At 32.2% G+C, this 14161-nt stretch overlaps 1 long non-coding RNA gene across 1 annotated transcript in view; it reads right to left on the bottom strand.

The window, feature by feature from the left end:
* Window positions 1-2273: 2273 nt before the first annotated feature.
* The window catches only part of LOC134691124 (uncharacterized), a 34964-nt gene continuing 23076 nt past the window's right edge, over window positions 2274-14161 (bottom strand). Inside the window, exons 2-3 of the long non-coding RNA XR_010102098.1 lie at window positions 3904-4068; window positions 2274-2547 (exon numbers count right to left, since the gene is read on the bottom strand). This is a non-coding gene — a long non-coding RNA (uncharacterized LOC134691124). The remainder of the gene's footprint in view (window positions 2548-3903; window positions 4069-14161) is intronic.

Below are 14161 nucleotides of genomic sequence, written 5' to 3' on the forward strand. Positions count from 1 at the left end.
TTACTTTTTAAATTGTTATTTGGATGGAGAGTTGTCTCATTGGCACTCAAACCACATCTTCCTTTATCTATTATATATGGAATATTTGTTAAGCTAACATCGTTTATATCTAAGTAAAAGCATTAAAGTGTCATATAAATGATGTTTTAGATCATGAAACAATGAGCGCTCTAAATTCAAAATTCAATAAGACTGATCAACTTAGAAAACATACTAAGACATAGATTTTCACTTGGCACTTGCATTATAAGTACAACAGCTTTAAATTCAAATTAGAACAGCGGAAGTATAATTTACAATTCGACAGTTGGTTGAGACCATTAACTTTCGAAAAGTATGTAAAGAATGTCCAAATTCATTTTTGAAAGGTCAAATGAGTGAGATATGCTTAACACTGATTATACTGCACATTTAGTGTGTATGTGCTGAGTCTAAGTATCATCAGCATGTTAATTAGTTATTCGACACTGTCATCAATGATAACACATTTCGTTAGTTTCCATCTTTCAGATTTAAAAAATATTTAGAAACTATGGTTCCCATAATTACCGTTTATTGTTCTAAGAAGAGTGTGTTAATGGTAATGTAGATCAGCAAGTAGTTATACACGACTTGCTAAGATATGTTTGAATTTGTGAGGAAGGTTTAACTTTAAAAGTTCTTCGGAAGGATCTCATTAAGAAAATTCTCCAGTACTAGGCGGATAACACTGCTGGTTGCTTATTAGTTCCATCAGTTAGTTAGATATCATCAGTGTTGTTGTCTGTACATTGACACAACAATGATATATAACTTACATGTATGTTGACATACACTTATATATTGTTTTATGATTGCTAATGAGATATATCTACACCAGTAACAAAATAAAATAAAATGTTAGTAACTAAAACCTATAGGTCATTGTATGGCTTTCAACCATAAGCAAAATCAGTACCGCATAGTCTTCTTTTAAATGCTCCAAAATGACAAATGTAATATTTCAAACTGATATGTGATAAAACAACAACAAGGGACAGTGGTCTAGCAGCACAAAAAAGAACAACCTATAAAAAAAGTTGAAAAGTAGTAACGTCATCAGATCGACAGCAAGCACGACAGTTACTTAAAATAGTACAGAATACACGAATGACATATATGATATCTGAGAGTTCATTTAGATACTGAAAGCAAGACGAAAGCCAATAATAACTATTAATAGAATAATGTACAAAAGTAGGATAACTAAATTTGGTATGTGCCGATATTGCAAGTTCCTCATGACTGTCAGACAGTGTCTAACTGGCAGGTATCATCTGACCTTGACCTCATTTTCATGTTTTATTGGTTATATTTATAATATATGTTTGTTCTGTTTTTCTTATACTTGAATTGTAAGCAATATGCCTATTATATGTGTTGTATGGAAAGATTGCAAGTTGTACATGTCTGCGTGGCATGGTTCATCTGACCTGGACCTCATTTGCACGGTTCATTGGTCACTACCTAGATTTCTTTGTTAAGCAAAAGGTAAAAATATTTAGTATATTGAATAATTGTAAGGCGTTTATGTATTTCTTATTTGGTTTAAATGACCTGGACCTTATTTTCAAGTTTATGTAATAATTTCAGTAAAACATTATGTATATGACTATCATCATAATATAAAAGATTAGTAAAGAAGGTGAGACATTTCACCGTTTGCACTCTTGTTTTAGGATAACTTATTATGTTTTATTTGTTCGTTTTTGTTTGTTTGTATTTGTATGTACGTCAGATTAATTTGGAGTTTGTAATTAAGTGGTTTGATGTACTGTTTTGCTCCTTTTGTATATCATAGAATAAAATAGAACCTTTGGAAATATCAATAATCTTGCATAATAAGCCAATATAGCAAGAAAACCCCGCAACGGAAGCCTGTTATAGATGGCCCTGAAACAAAAATATATTCTAGTTCAGTGATGACGGACGTCATTCCAAAACAGAAATATATAACTAAAAATCAGAGGAGACAAACAAAGGCCAGAGGCTCCAGACTTGGGATAGGTGCATAACTTGTGGAGGGTTTAAATATGTTTTTTTCCAGGCCTCAACCCTCAACTTCTAGCCAATAAGAAAAAACAAACACACAGCAAAATCGCATAAACCGTATAAATCAGTTTTTAAGAAGTCCGAGTTATATGTTAGAATAGGTAACAAAAAAAACTAAACTAAGTGACAATGGTATATAAATTATGAATGTGCAAAGAAAAATAGTTGATTCCCTCTCTATTCATCACGTCATTGCAATTGACAATTAAATATTAAACGATTTAATCAGTTGCAATAATACGTTTATGTTCATGGTATACTTCTAAAATGGACCAACAACTGTCTCTGATTTCACAGGTAACAAAACACTAATAATATTTACAAGGACTGTGACAAAGTATAAAGCACATGCGGCTGTAGCCAGGAAGAATCCGGTTGTCAAATAATCTTCATCCGGATACCCAAAGAATGGGTCAAATTCCATCAATGTTTTATAGTGTTTCCTGTACTGGTTCAGTGCATAGGCAAGCATAATACCTTAAACACAATTTGACATATCATTAATTTCAATAAATAATCAAATTTGATCGGTTATTTTGTTATTGATTCTGTTGGTTGCAAAAGAGGAGCGTAAGATACCAGAGGGATATAGATAAAAAAAAACTGACCACGCAATGCCAACAAAAGAAAAAGACTATAATAAATAGAATATCAAATTTAAAGATACAAAAATAGACAAACAATAGATAACAAAACACAACATAGGAAAATTAAGACTAAACAAGACTACACCCACCAATATATAAGGGTGATTTTCTCTGCTCTGGAAGATAATGCAGATCCTGCACTACATGTGGCACTTGCGGTGTTGTAACCATATTTGATCATTTAATATTGTGTAGTTATACAGGTTAATATAGCTTTTGAAGCCAACTTTTACTTTCTTTCAAGTTTGAGTGCGTGTCATTGAGTGAAAAAGTGACATTAGCATAACAGTTGAATATATAAGTTGATTATTGCACAATTAATGTCTTTTCAGTGATGCACGAGACTTAAGTATGCGAATATCCTGAGCTAAAGAAAACATCGATGAACGATCAACAAAAAGAGCCTGTAAATTCAGTGGTTGTCGTTTGTTTATGTGATACATATTTGTTTTTCGTTCATTTGTTTTACATAAATAAGGCCGTTAGTTTTCTCCTTTGACTTGTTTTACATTGTCTTATCGGGGCCTTTTATAGCTAGCTATGCGGTATGGGCTTTGCTCATTGTTTAAGGCCTTTAGGTGACCTATATAGATCTCACATCCATGTCAGTTTGGCCTCTGGTGGAGGTTGTCTCATTTTCAACCATACCACATCTTCTTTTTATATACAGTAGTACCAACACCTGGACATGGAATCACATTAGAAAAGCTTGGATCCACAAGGAAATGTAATGTTTGTTTTGTCGCAGATCAATAAAACATGATATAATTATACATTTACTTGAGACTTGTGACTAAAATAAAAGTTAAAGGATATTCGATATTTACAATCAGAAGACTTTAAACATTGTTAAAAGACAAATTAATTATTTATAAATAAATAAACACGAAAAGTATAAACAAATAATGCGTCTTTTGTGCTCGTTTTCCAGATGAAGCCATTGATAATTTAGTGGGAATACTCCCCTCTAGATTTCATATACAATTAACATTGGCAGAATTTTGTTTTAAAACTAGATAACAAGGATTTGTTAAAATTTGAAAATTTGACTTTTAAAACTATAAAATAAAGAAAGGAAAAGTAGGGCTTAATGAGCCAAATTTTTAGATGCATAAACTCAGAGGATTCCGAATATCTAACAAAAAATCAAAAATACATAAAGCGAACATGGTTAAGTTATATTTACCTGCGGTCATAGAAATTGCGGATGATGTCAACTTACAGACAGTCAAAATAGAACGTTTCTTTTTGATTACAGGAACCAAACTTGCTAGTAAAAGAATAAGGACCGAACAGATTCATAAGAATGGTGTAGCTAGAACAAGGTGACGGACCGGGTCTCTCCATGTGTCTAGGAAGATAGAAAAACAACAGTTTTCAAATTTAGATCAGCAGATAAACTATATATATGATTCATACAATACCTGTACAGAGTACATATTTTTTTTCCAAAAAAATCATGAGTAAAGATAAAAACACAGATGGGATGTATCCATCCTTTCCTGCTGTTTTTTTTCTTTTTCTTAAGCAACAATTCTAACATGTAAAGGAAGTGTTGTTTGGTATATAAAATATATTTGTTTATCAGTGAAATGAATGAAATAGTCATCATTTTAATGTATATTATTGTATGAAATTTGTTTGATAATTTTGTTTACCTTGCAATAAAAATAAAAAAATAAATTCATCGTGTATGACTAGCATGTATATATCACACGGCACAGATGACTTTTCTTTTCGTTGAAACGACTTCATTAATGGAAAACATGTCAACATCGTAGTTATAATAGTAATTTATGAAAAGACGAACAGAAGTCAACAAAACGCTACACAGAAGGGAACATTTGATTGACAGGAAAGGTTCTTCTCCACTAAAGAAGCAGGTCGGTTCCCTCCGTTAACTATCCAGTATGACCTTAGTAGGATTTGGCAAAAAAGAATTTTGGTCCTCAATGCTCTTCAACTTCGTACTTTATTTGGCCTTTTTAAACTTTTTGGATTCGAACGTCACTGATGAGTCTTTTGTGGACGAAACGTGCGTCTGGCGTATATACAAAATTTATTCCTGATATCTACGATGAGTTTTTTTATGGACACATACAAAAAAGAACTTACTTAATGAGTAAAAACTTAATCCACATCACTTGAAAGTGGCTAATGTACATTATTAATCGAAGAATTGGTTAAATGTACTTCTTTACATTAATATCTACAGTTTTCTGTTTGTACTAGTATTTCCCAGATTTGTGTATTTTATGTAATTATTTGAATTGTACGCTGTACTAACGAGTTTACGGAGTACAAATTCAGTATGTAATTTTTATGAATGTATATTTTTTTCTGTAGAAAGATAAACATAGGTGTATAACAATTTTTTTGGATATTAAAAGAATATTGATAAATCTTGTTATAAGTCAACTAAATGATATATTTAAATATTTTTGTTTTGTTTTGGTCATTTTAAAGCTGTCTTCGTAAAAATTTAAGTAGCTCCAGGATGACAATTACGACTCTTGCATCAAATTTGACGATTTCAGTTTTTATCATTGTCAATCTGTTGGGTTTTTTTTTCGTGTATATTTTTTAAAATGTAAAAAAAAAAAATTTAAAAAAAATGCTTACTCACCTTCAGCCATTTTTTCAGTTTTTCAGGTATATAAGTTTCATCGAATTTCCGTTTATTTTCTGTGGAAGCATCATGACTACCCCAGATAGTTTGATAAGCATGTAAGCGCATCAAATATATACCCTCCCCTTGTACTTCACGTTCAATGCTTATCGTATTCCAATTTACTGATTTCAAGACAGAGCTACCAGCCAAAGATATAGCTAATACCAATGAAGATACTGACAGCAATAGAAGAATAGTATGCACCGAAATGCATTTCATAGTGAAAACAAATTGCCAAATTATTTTTGACTGATATTTATAGTATATAGTTTTGTATGTTCTCTAAATCCACAAGATAAGATAGAAAAATGAAGTATACAATACTGTAATGGGATTAACTTTTATCACAAGCATTAATATTTGTTCATTTCTATGTTAATAAAATTCTTATGATAACATATGAGAAATGAATGAAACAAAGTCAAAATATATAATATGTATAAGAAATAAAATTTAATGAAATGAACGTCAATCAATTGGTCAAGAACGTGTCAGAAGTAAACGAAAAGATTAAGGTATCATTTCGAGATGTCCGGTTTAAACACATGCATGTTATTTAACGGTAGGGAAAAATAAATGTATTTAACTATAGCATGTATAGAGTATTAAAAGATTAATTTCCATATAAAATGACACCTTTGGAGAGTTTTCCAAATGCTTATTTAAAACATTAACAATAAATTTATGAAATAATTTACAATTGCATCCTCCACTTTTTGTTAAACAAAAGAATAGTTGTCTGAACCTGGAAAAATATATTGTATACCTATTGACTGGGTATGAGTTGAATAGTAAGTTTATTGTCCCGAGGTGCAACTATTGCCTTGAGTCTTAGCCGAGGACAATATTTGTATCTGAGGAGACAATAAACTTACTATTCCACAAATATTCAGCCAGTAAGTGTTTTATCATACCGAAAGAGACTACAGACAACAAATGTCAAGGCTAAATCAACTATCGTAATATACAAAGCAGAAACACCACCATACTGTTGTAATTCACGTTGACTTCATATATATTCTGAATTAAATTCTCCCTCGCCCTGTTCGTCCAAATTCAAAAGTATTTCGACTCTTAATTCAATAGGCTTTAAACAAAACAAACACAGACAAAGATGCTCGAAGTAACATTATTATCTTCTCTTGCGATACAAATTTTATTCAATTTAATAATACAGGTTTCCAAAAATTGCTCGCCCTGAAGATCATAAAAAAACATTTTATTAAAATAAAGTATGTCAATAAAGGTTTTGATTTTGTAAATATTGCCGGTATTTTTAACGACCATTCTGTTAAAGACCAAATTCCTGGATATTTTGATAATACTGAACTCCCCCTCATTTGTTATATTTACAAGAAATCTACCCGAAAATATGTGTTTAATTATAGCCAATTGTGTAAAGATGTAAATATCACTGACAATACACCTATGTCGTGTAATTGCAGTAATTCAGAATACACCTATGGCCCAATTTCCCATGTTATAACAGGAGACCTTAACATCGTTCTCGACCGTGAGTTAAAATCATTCCTAAATATCGTCCCCCGTCAACTATTAACTGGAATGAGTGTCGTAATATCATCAACGACTCACTCCGTGAAACTACTGTTTGAAATGGGTAAAACGGGAAAAAGCTGACAAAAAATCTTTAGACTCTTTTTTTAATTCAGGAATGAAGATAGTTGATATTCGAATACAACATTTTAAAGAACATTTTACTCTTAACAAAACTATAAAAACCCTATTTCGCGTATCAAAAATAAACTAACAGAACTAGCCAAGGAATTTGTTTTTGTCCCGGCTGATAAAGCTGCTAATAATATCAATCATTATTGTTTGACGTAAATTTTATATAGAGGTTCTGCAAAAGGAAATCACGAATTCACCAACATTCCAACTGACTTCATTTTCAGAAAACGACATCTGTAACAAACATAAACTTTTAGCTACTTCTTTACAAGCAGAACCAAACACAATGAAAGTCCCAACTATGTACTGGCTTCCAAAGCTGCACAAAAAAACCTTACAAATATAGATTTATTTCATCTTCTAGCCATTGTTCAACTACTAAATTGTCTGTTTTACTTACTAGTACACTTGGTACAATAAAAAACCTGATAATAAATTGTTCAAATAAGGCCTTTGAAAATAGTGGAATTAATTACTTTTAGAGTGTCAAAAACTCGTTGGAAGTACTTGATAAATTGCATGCATATATTGGTGATTTTGAATCTGTTCAAAGTTTTGATTTTTCTACCCCATATACCACTTTGCCTCATATTCTTATTAAGAAAAAATTCACATCCCTAATTAACTGGGCATTTAAAAAGTCGGAATGCGAGTACATATGTTCAAACTCTTTTAGATCATTTTTTAGTAGCAATAAACAAAAGAACTATGTCAATTGGACATGCTTTGATACTATTTATGCGCTTGAATTTTTACTTGATAACATTTTTGTTCGCTTTGGAGATTCCGTATATCGTCAAGTTATTGGAATTCCTATGGGGACTAACTGTGCACCACTTATTGCGGATCTGTTTTTGTATTGTTATGAGTTACAATTTATGACTAAAATTAGCAAAGACCCATCAAAACAACATTTGATACAAAAATTTAACAATACCTTTAGATATTTGGATGATATATTGGCTCTCAATAATGACGACTTCAGTATGTATACTAAAGACATTTATCCTGTAGAACTTACTTTAAATAAAGCTAATGATAACAATGACCACTGCCCTTTCCTCGATCTTGATATCTATATCATAAACGGGAAGCTTAATACAAAAATTTATGATAAAAGAGATGATTTTTCATTTCCTATTGTTAATTATCCATTTTTAGATGGTGACGTTCCCTTGTCACCATCTTATGGTGTTTATATATCTCAACTTGTACGATTCGCTCGTGTATGTAACAACGTATTAGATTTTAGCGAGAGAAATTTATGTATTACTGAAAAATTATTACACCAGGGTTTTCGATATCACAAACTGGTCAAAACATTTACTAAATTTTATCACCGGTATAAGGAAATAATTCGTAAATATAACTCAACATGCAGACATCTTATACGTTTAGGTATTTCACATCCAAAATTTTATGGAAATATTCTTTATAAAGCACAAAAATGTCAGTATTCTCCTCAGAAACTAACAAAACCTTTAAATAGACTTATTAAAAGGGGATATAGTTACGATACTGTTGTCAGGTCATTAAAGATTGCATATTTTGGCTTTAACATTGATTCACTGATAGGGTCTTTGCATCGGAACTAAACACATTTATTTCTAAAAAAAACAGTTGTTGGCATGACACGGGTTATGTTCTTCTCATATATTTTATGATATTATGATACTAAACCCCTAACGGGAGGGATTGTACCTGATATTCATATGATGAAGACATAATCTGTCAATCAGTTTAATTGAGGTCTGGAGCTGGCATGTCAGTTAACTGCTAGTAGTCTGTTGTTATTTATGTATTATTGTCATTTTATTTATTTTCTTTTGTTACATCTTTTGACATCGGACTCGGACTTCTCTTGAACTGAATTTTAATGTGCGTATTGTTATTCTTTTACTTTTCTACATTGGCTAGAGGTATAGGGGGAGGGTTGAGATCTCATAAACATGTTTGCGCCTGTCACAAGTCAGGAGCCTCTGGCCTTTGTTAGTCTTGTATGATTCGGAGTTTAGTATGACGTCCATTATCACTGTACTATTATGCATATTTTAGGGGCCAGCTGAAGGACACCTACGGGTGCGGAAATTCTCGCTACATTGAAGACCCATTGGTTGCCTTCAGTTGTTGTTTGCTCTATGGTCGGTTGGTTGTCGCTTTGACATATTCACCATTTCCTTTCTCAATTTTATTCTTCGATCAATACAAGCAACACAATATAAATACATGTACTAAACATAGCAGCCATTAATATGACTAACTTCTTGCGATTCGACGTAATTGCGAGCACCTTCGATATTAATACAGTTCAATGCCAAACTGTATATAGCACCATAAAACCCCACCCGTAGAAACCGCAAAAACTTTTCCAGTGCCTTATACGCGTAACATCAGACTTTATGAATAGTACACACTGTTGCAGAATTAGTTACACTCGTTTCAATCTATATATAATTACCACAAAAACCAAACGGTAAAAACCTAATTTCAAACGAAATGAAATATACTTATTAGGCTACGTCTCGCACTAACGTGAACCCTAGATACAACAGGTATAACGCGATGTCGTAATTTCCGCGACATTCTCAACATTGCCCAATCCCGTAGCAGCATTTCAAATTCCGTGAAATATAATGACGCTTGCCGTCGAATAGTTTCAGCGAGGTCTAATAGTTGGAAACTGTTAACTGGTCGGTCCGTGTATATCTGCGTCCAATCGTTTTTCGTTTTGAAATATCAAAAAGAAAAAAGAAAAATCGAAAGTGTTTTCATTTTTCGTTTTTGATTTCTTAAAAACCAAAACGAAAAACAAAAGTGTTTTCGATTTTCGTTTTTTATTTCACAAAACAAAAAACGAAAAACAAGTGTTTTCAGTTTTCAATTTTGATTTCTCAAAATCGAAAATCGAAAAATGAAAGTGTTTTCATTTTTCATTTTTGATTTCACAAAAACAAAAAACGAAAAACGAAAGGGTATTTATTTTATCTTCCCAACACTGTCATTTTTCATTCATTTAAAGGTCGTTAAAGTATACATGCACAGCGGTTGTCAGACCAATACTACTTTAATCGAAGATAATGTCGACGGATGCAAAAGTCTTTATCAATCTAAACAATAAGGGTGCGTGATCTTTACTTTTAAGTTTGGAGAGGTTAATCTAAGATGTTAATACTAAATTGTAACAAGCCTCTTTTACAAATAAAGCAAACTATATATTGTGGGCGAGGGAAGGGCTCAAAGACCCCAGAAGAACTGGGGAAAAAATGATACAAAATCTTTCAGACCCTTTCTCAGTCTAAAGCGCAAGTTTTAATTTATCTTGTTTATTTTTAAGAATTGAATGCTTCTTTTTGTAAATTTATTGGGGTGTAAAAGCGTTGACCGAAGTACATTTTGTATGAAACGCGGAAGCGCTTCATTCTAAAAATGTACGCACGGTCAACGCTTTTACAACCCTATAAAGTTACAAAAAGAAGCATTCAATTCTTATAATTACATTTTTTATCTAGGATCATGAAAACACGATTTTTATCAAGTTTTATTTAATTCACCTGTGCACTTTATTGTGGGACCTCGTGTCATCATGCATGATAAATGTTATTGTCTCAGGCAACTGTTTACGGAATAACATGTGATGTGCAGTTAGCCAATCAGAATAACGTATTATAATCGGAAACATATATCTAATGTAATTATTATGTTTTGGTCTCGGAGCAAAATATATAGATACAGTGGAAGACTTTTAGTATTCACATGTATGAACAATATCAAAAGACATATGTAGGATGATAAAAACAATAATGTAATCCACAAAGTCAGGTGTGTGGCTATTGTTAGTTTAAAAATATTTTTTTTTTTTTTTACTTTATTCATGAAATGTACATTTATACCCCTGATGGTTGAAGGCATATACAAACAATACAATACAATTTACACAATAGAAAAATTAACAATTTTTTAGACAATAATATTTATGCAGGCGTTGTGTCCACTCCCCTCAGTGCAAATGACCTTTTAATGAACGGAACAGTAGGCTGCATAATATCAAATGAAGATAGAATTAATAGTGGAGTGGAAATTTTCTCACCGAAACGGTGACCGAACCAGGAACTTATGTTTTTGTATAGTCCGATGCACCAACCTATGTCACTTTGGTATAATGAGGATCTAGTTCCTCGTTGAAGACTCTCCAGCTCCTTTCAAGATGAAGAACAGGAATAAAAAAACCTGTTCATTAATAATTTGTATTTTTTCTGTATATTGTGTGCGATTTTGTCCCGTGTACATTTACTCCACATCTCTTTATTTTCTATTTCGGACCTGGACACGGCTGAATGCTAGTTTAGCCCTCCAATGTTAAAGGTCATATGTTTTTTTCAAATTATTTGATGCCGTGGGATTGGAATTTTTAGCTTTTATGTAAACCATGTCCGGTTTTTCACTGTATTTACAGCAAAGATAGCCAGTTTTGTGTTCTGTAATATACTGTAACAGTTTAATTTTACATATCCGATCGCATTGTAACTTCTCAAAACATTTTTCGAACAATATCTGGACATCGGTGTCGTGGGCATGTACAATTGCTAAACCACACATGAACGTTCTTTAGTCTTCGTAGATCTATTCCAACTTGAAGTCTTTTTGAGGCTACGACAAGCAGAACATGATATGTTATGCCATTAAACATTGAAGCCATAGTAATGAAGATCGAATACATTTTTTTTTGTACTTGATTAACGTATCCGCACCACAAAAACGCGAGAGCTACTTTTGAATATTTCTTAAGTAGTTTTCCACTCACAAACACAATAATATTTTCAACATTTATTAAAACATTTTGTTTTACACTTTTTTACTTTTATGATGTTTTAAAATATCAATTTGACTTGAATTTGGGATCCCGCTAACATGTTTACCCCCGCCACATTCAAAATGTATGTGCCTGTCCCAAGTCAGGAGCCTGTAATTCAGTGGTTGTCGTTTGTTTATGTGTTACATTTTTGCTTTTCGTTTAATTTTTGTGCATAAATTAGGCCGTTAGTTTTCTTGTTTTCTTGTTTTACATTGTCATTTCGGGGCCTTGTATATCTGACTATGCGGTATGGGCTTTGTTGAAGGCCGTACGATGACCTATAGTTGATTATTTCAATCTGTGTTATTTTGGTCTCTTGTGGAGAGTTGTCTCATTGACAATCATACCACATCTTCTTTTTTATATGTATATTAGTATACTAAATAAACATGTATATTCCAAGCTAAGTCAGTTTATATCTTGATTTTCGTCTGACTATACAGTGGAAAAGGGCTTAACGTATGAGATCGATACAAAACAGAAGAAAAAAAAGATCTAACAAAAACACATACCGAATGTGGCAGGGTATTTTTACCTCGTTTTCAAACAATCAAAGTACTGATTCGAAGTACTGAACATCGAATGACTGCAAGTTCTTTTTGATTGTCACAAGCACTTGTCTCAGAAAAAAAATCACATCTCTATACTTGAAAGTGAAGTTAATGTACAGATACTTTTTTGAAACGCAGTACACATATTATATATCATATCGATCTTTTTAATTTTAATGTCAAATATAGTAAGAGTTCTGACCCTCAATTCCACGGTGCACTAGACATGGAAAATGATAGTGCGAGTGGGGCATCTATGTGGTATGGACACATTCTTATCAAAATCCTTTTTTTTAAGAAGTCGGTAAATTTACTACAGATAATACTTCATTTGTAAATTAGACGAACTAATCTATTTAAAAGGTATATCTCTGATTTCGTTATACTTATGTGTATGAGAAAATTAAGATATATATATTAATTTTAATAAGATTGTTGAACTAACGCGTTCAATCGTATGATTTTATTCTTGTCAATTTTTTCGAGCAGAGCGAGTCGAAAACAATTAAATAGACGTTAAAAAAACAGTAGTTGTCGTTTGTTGTTGTCGTTCTCGCTTTTCGTTTTTTAGCTCACCTGGTCCGAAGTGAGCTTTTCTCATATCTTGGCGTCCGTCGTCGTCCGTCGTCGTAACTTTTACAAAAATCTTCTCCTCTGAAACTACTGAGCCAACTTCAACCAAACTTAGCCACCATCATCATTGGGGTACGTAGTATAACAAATGTGTCCGGTGACCTGGCCAAATCACCAAGATGGTCGCCATGGATAAAAATAGAACATAGGAGTAAAATGAAGATTTTGACTTATATCTGAGAAACCACAGCATTAAGGGCAAATCTGATATGGGGTAAACTTGTTTATTAGGTTATTATCTATCTTCCTGAAATTTCCAGATGAATCAGACAACCTGTTGTTATGTAGCTGCCCCTGAATTGGTAATTTTAAGAAAATTTTGCAGCTTTTGGTTATTTTCTTGAATATCATTTTAGGTTGCATTTCTGTAAATATTTTTCATTTTTTTTCAAATGTCAAAATATACCGCTGTGCGGCATATTTTCAACGTTTATATGCCCTGAAATTCTCAGAGTTTAAACTTACACAAATTTTCTTAACTACCCCTACCTTGAATGAAAGGTTACCACAGATTTCAATGTAAACAATATGCACGTGTTTATTTACTGGTAACATTTCCAAGTTCTGTCTCTGCGATATGGAACCAGTATGTCAACAAAATTAATTTTCTATGAATATTTAATTTCTACCCAAAAAGGCGTGTTTTCAGAAATAGCTGTATTTACAAAGTGCAACCTATTGATAGAGATAAACTGTAAACATCAATAATGTACAGCAAAGTAAGACCTACAAATAAGTCAACATAACCAAAATGTTCAATTGACCCCTTAAGGAATTATTGCCCTTTTTAGTCAATTTTTAACAATTTTCATAAATTTGTACACTTTTTACAAAATATTTTCCACTGAAACTTCTAGGCTAAGTTCATTATAGATAGATATAATTGTAAGCATAAAAAATGTTTAGTATTAAAAGTAAGATCTACGAACACATCACCATCACCAAAACACAAAGACCAAGGTGAGCGACACAGACACTTTAGAGCCTCTAGTTATATATAGAGTTTAAACCTTTGGTTTTCCCATTTGAATGGCTTTACACTAGTCAT

Source organism: Mytilus trossulus, chromosome 11, assembly GCF_036588685.1.
Source record: "Mytilus trossulus isolate FHL-02 chromosome 11, PNRI_Mtr1.1.1.hap1, whole genome shotgun sequence".
Classification (NCBI taxonomy): Eukaryota; Metazoa; Mollusca; class Bivalvia; order Mytilida; family Mytilidae; genus Mytilus; species Mytilus trossulus.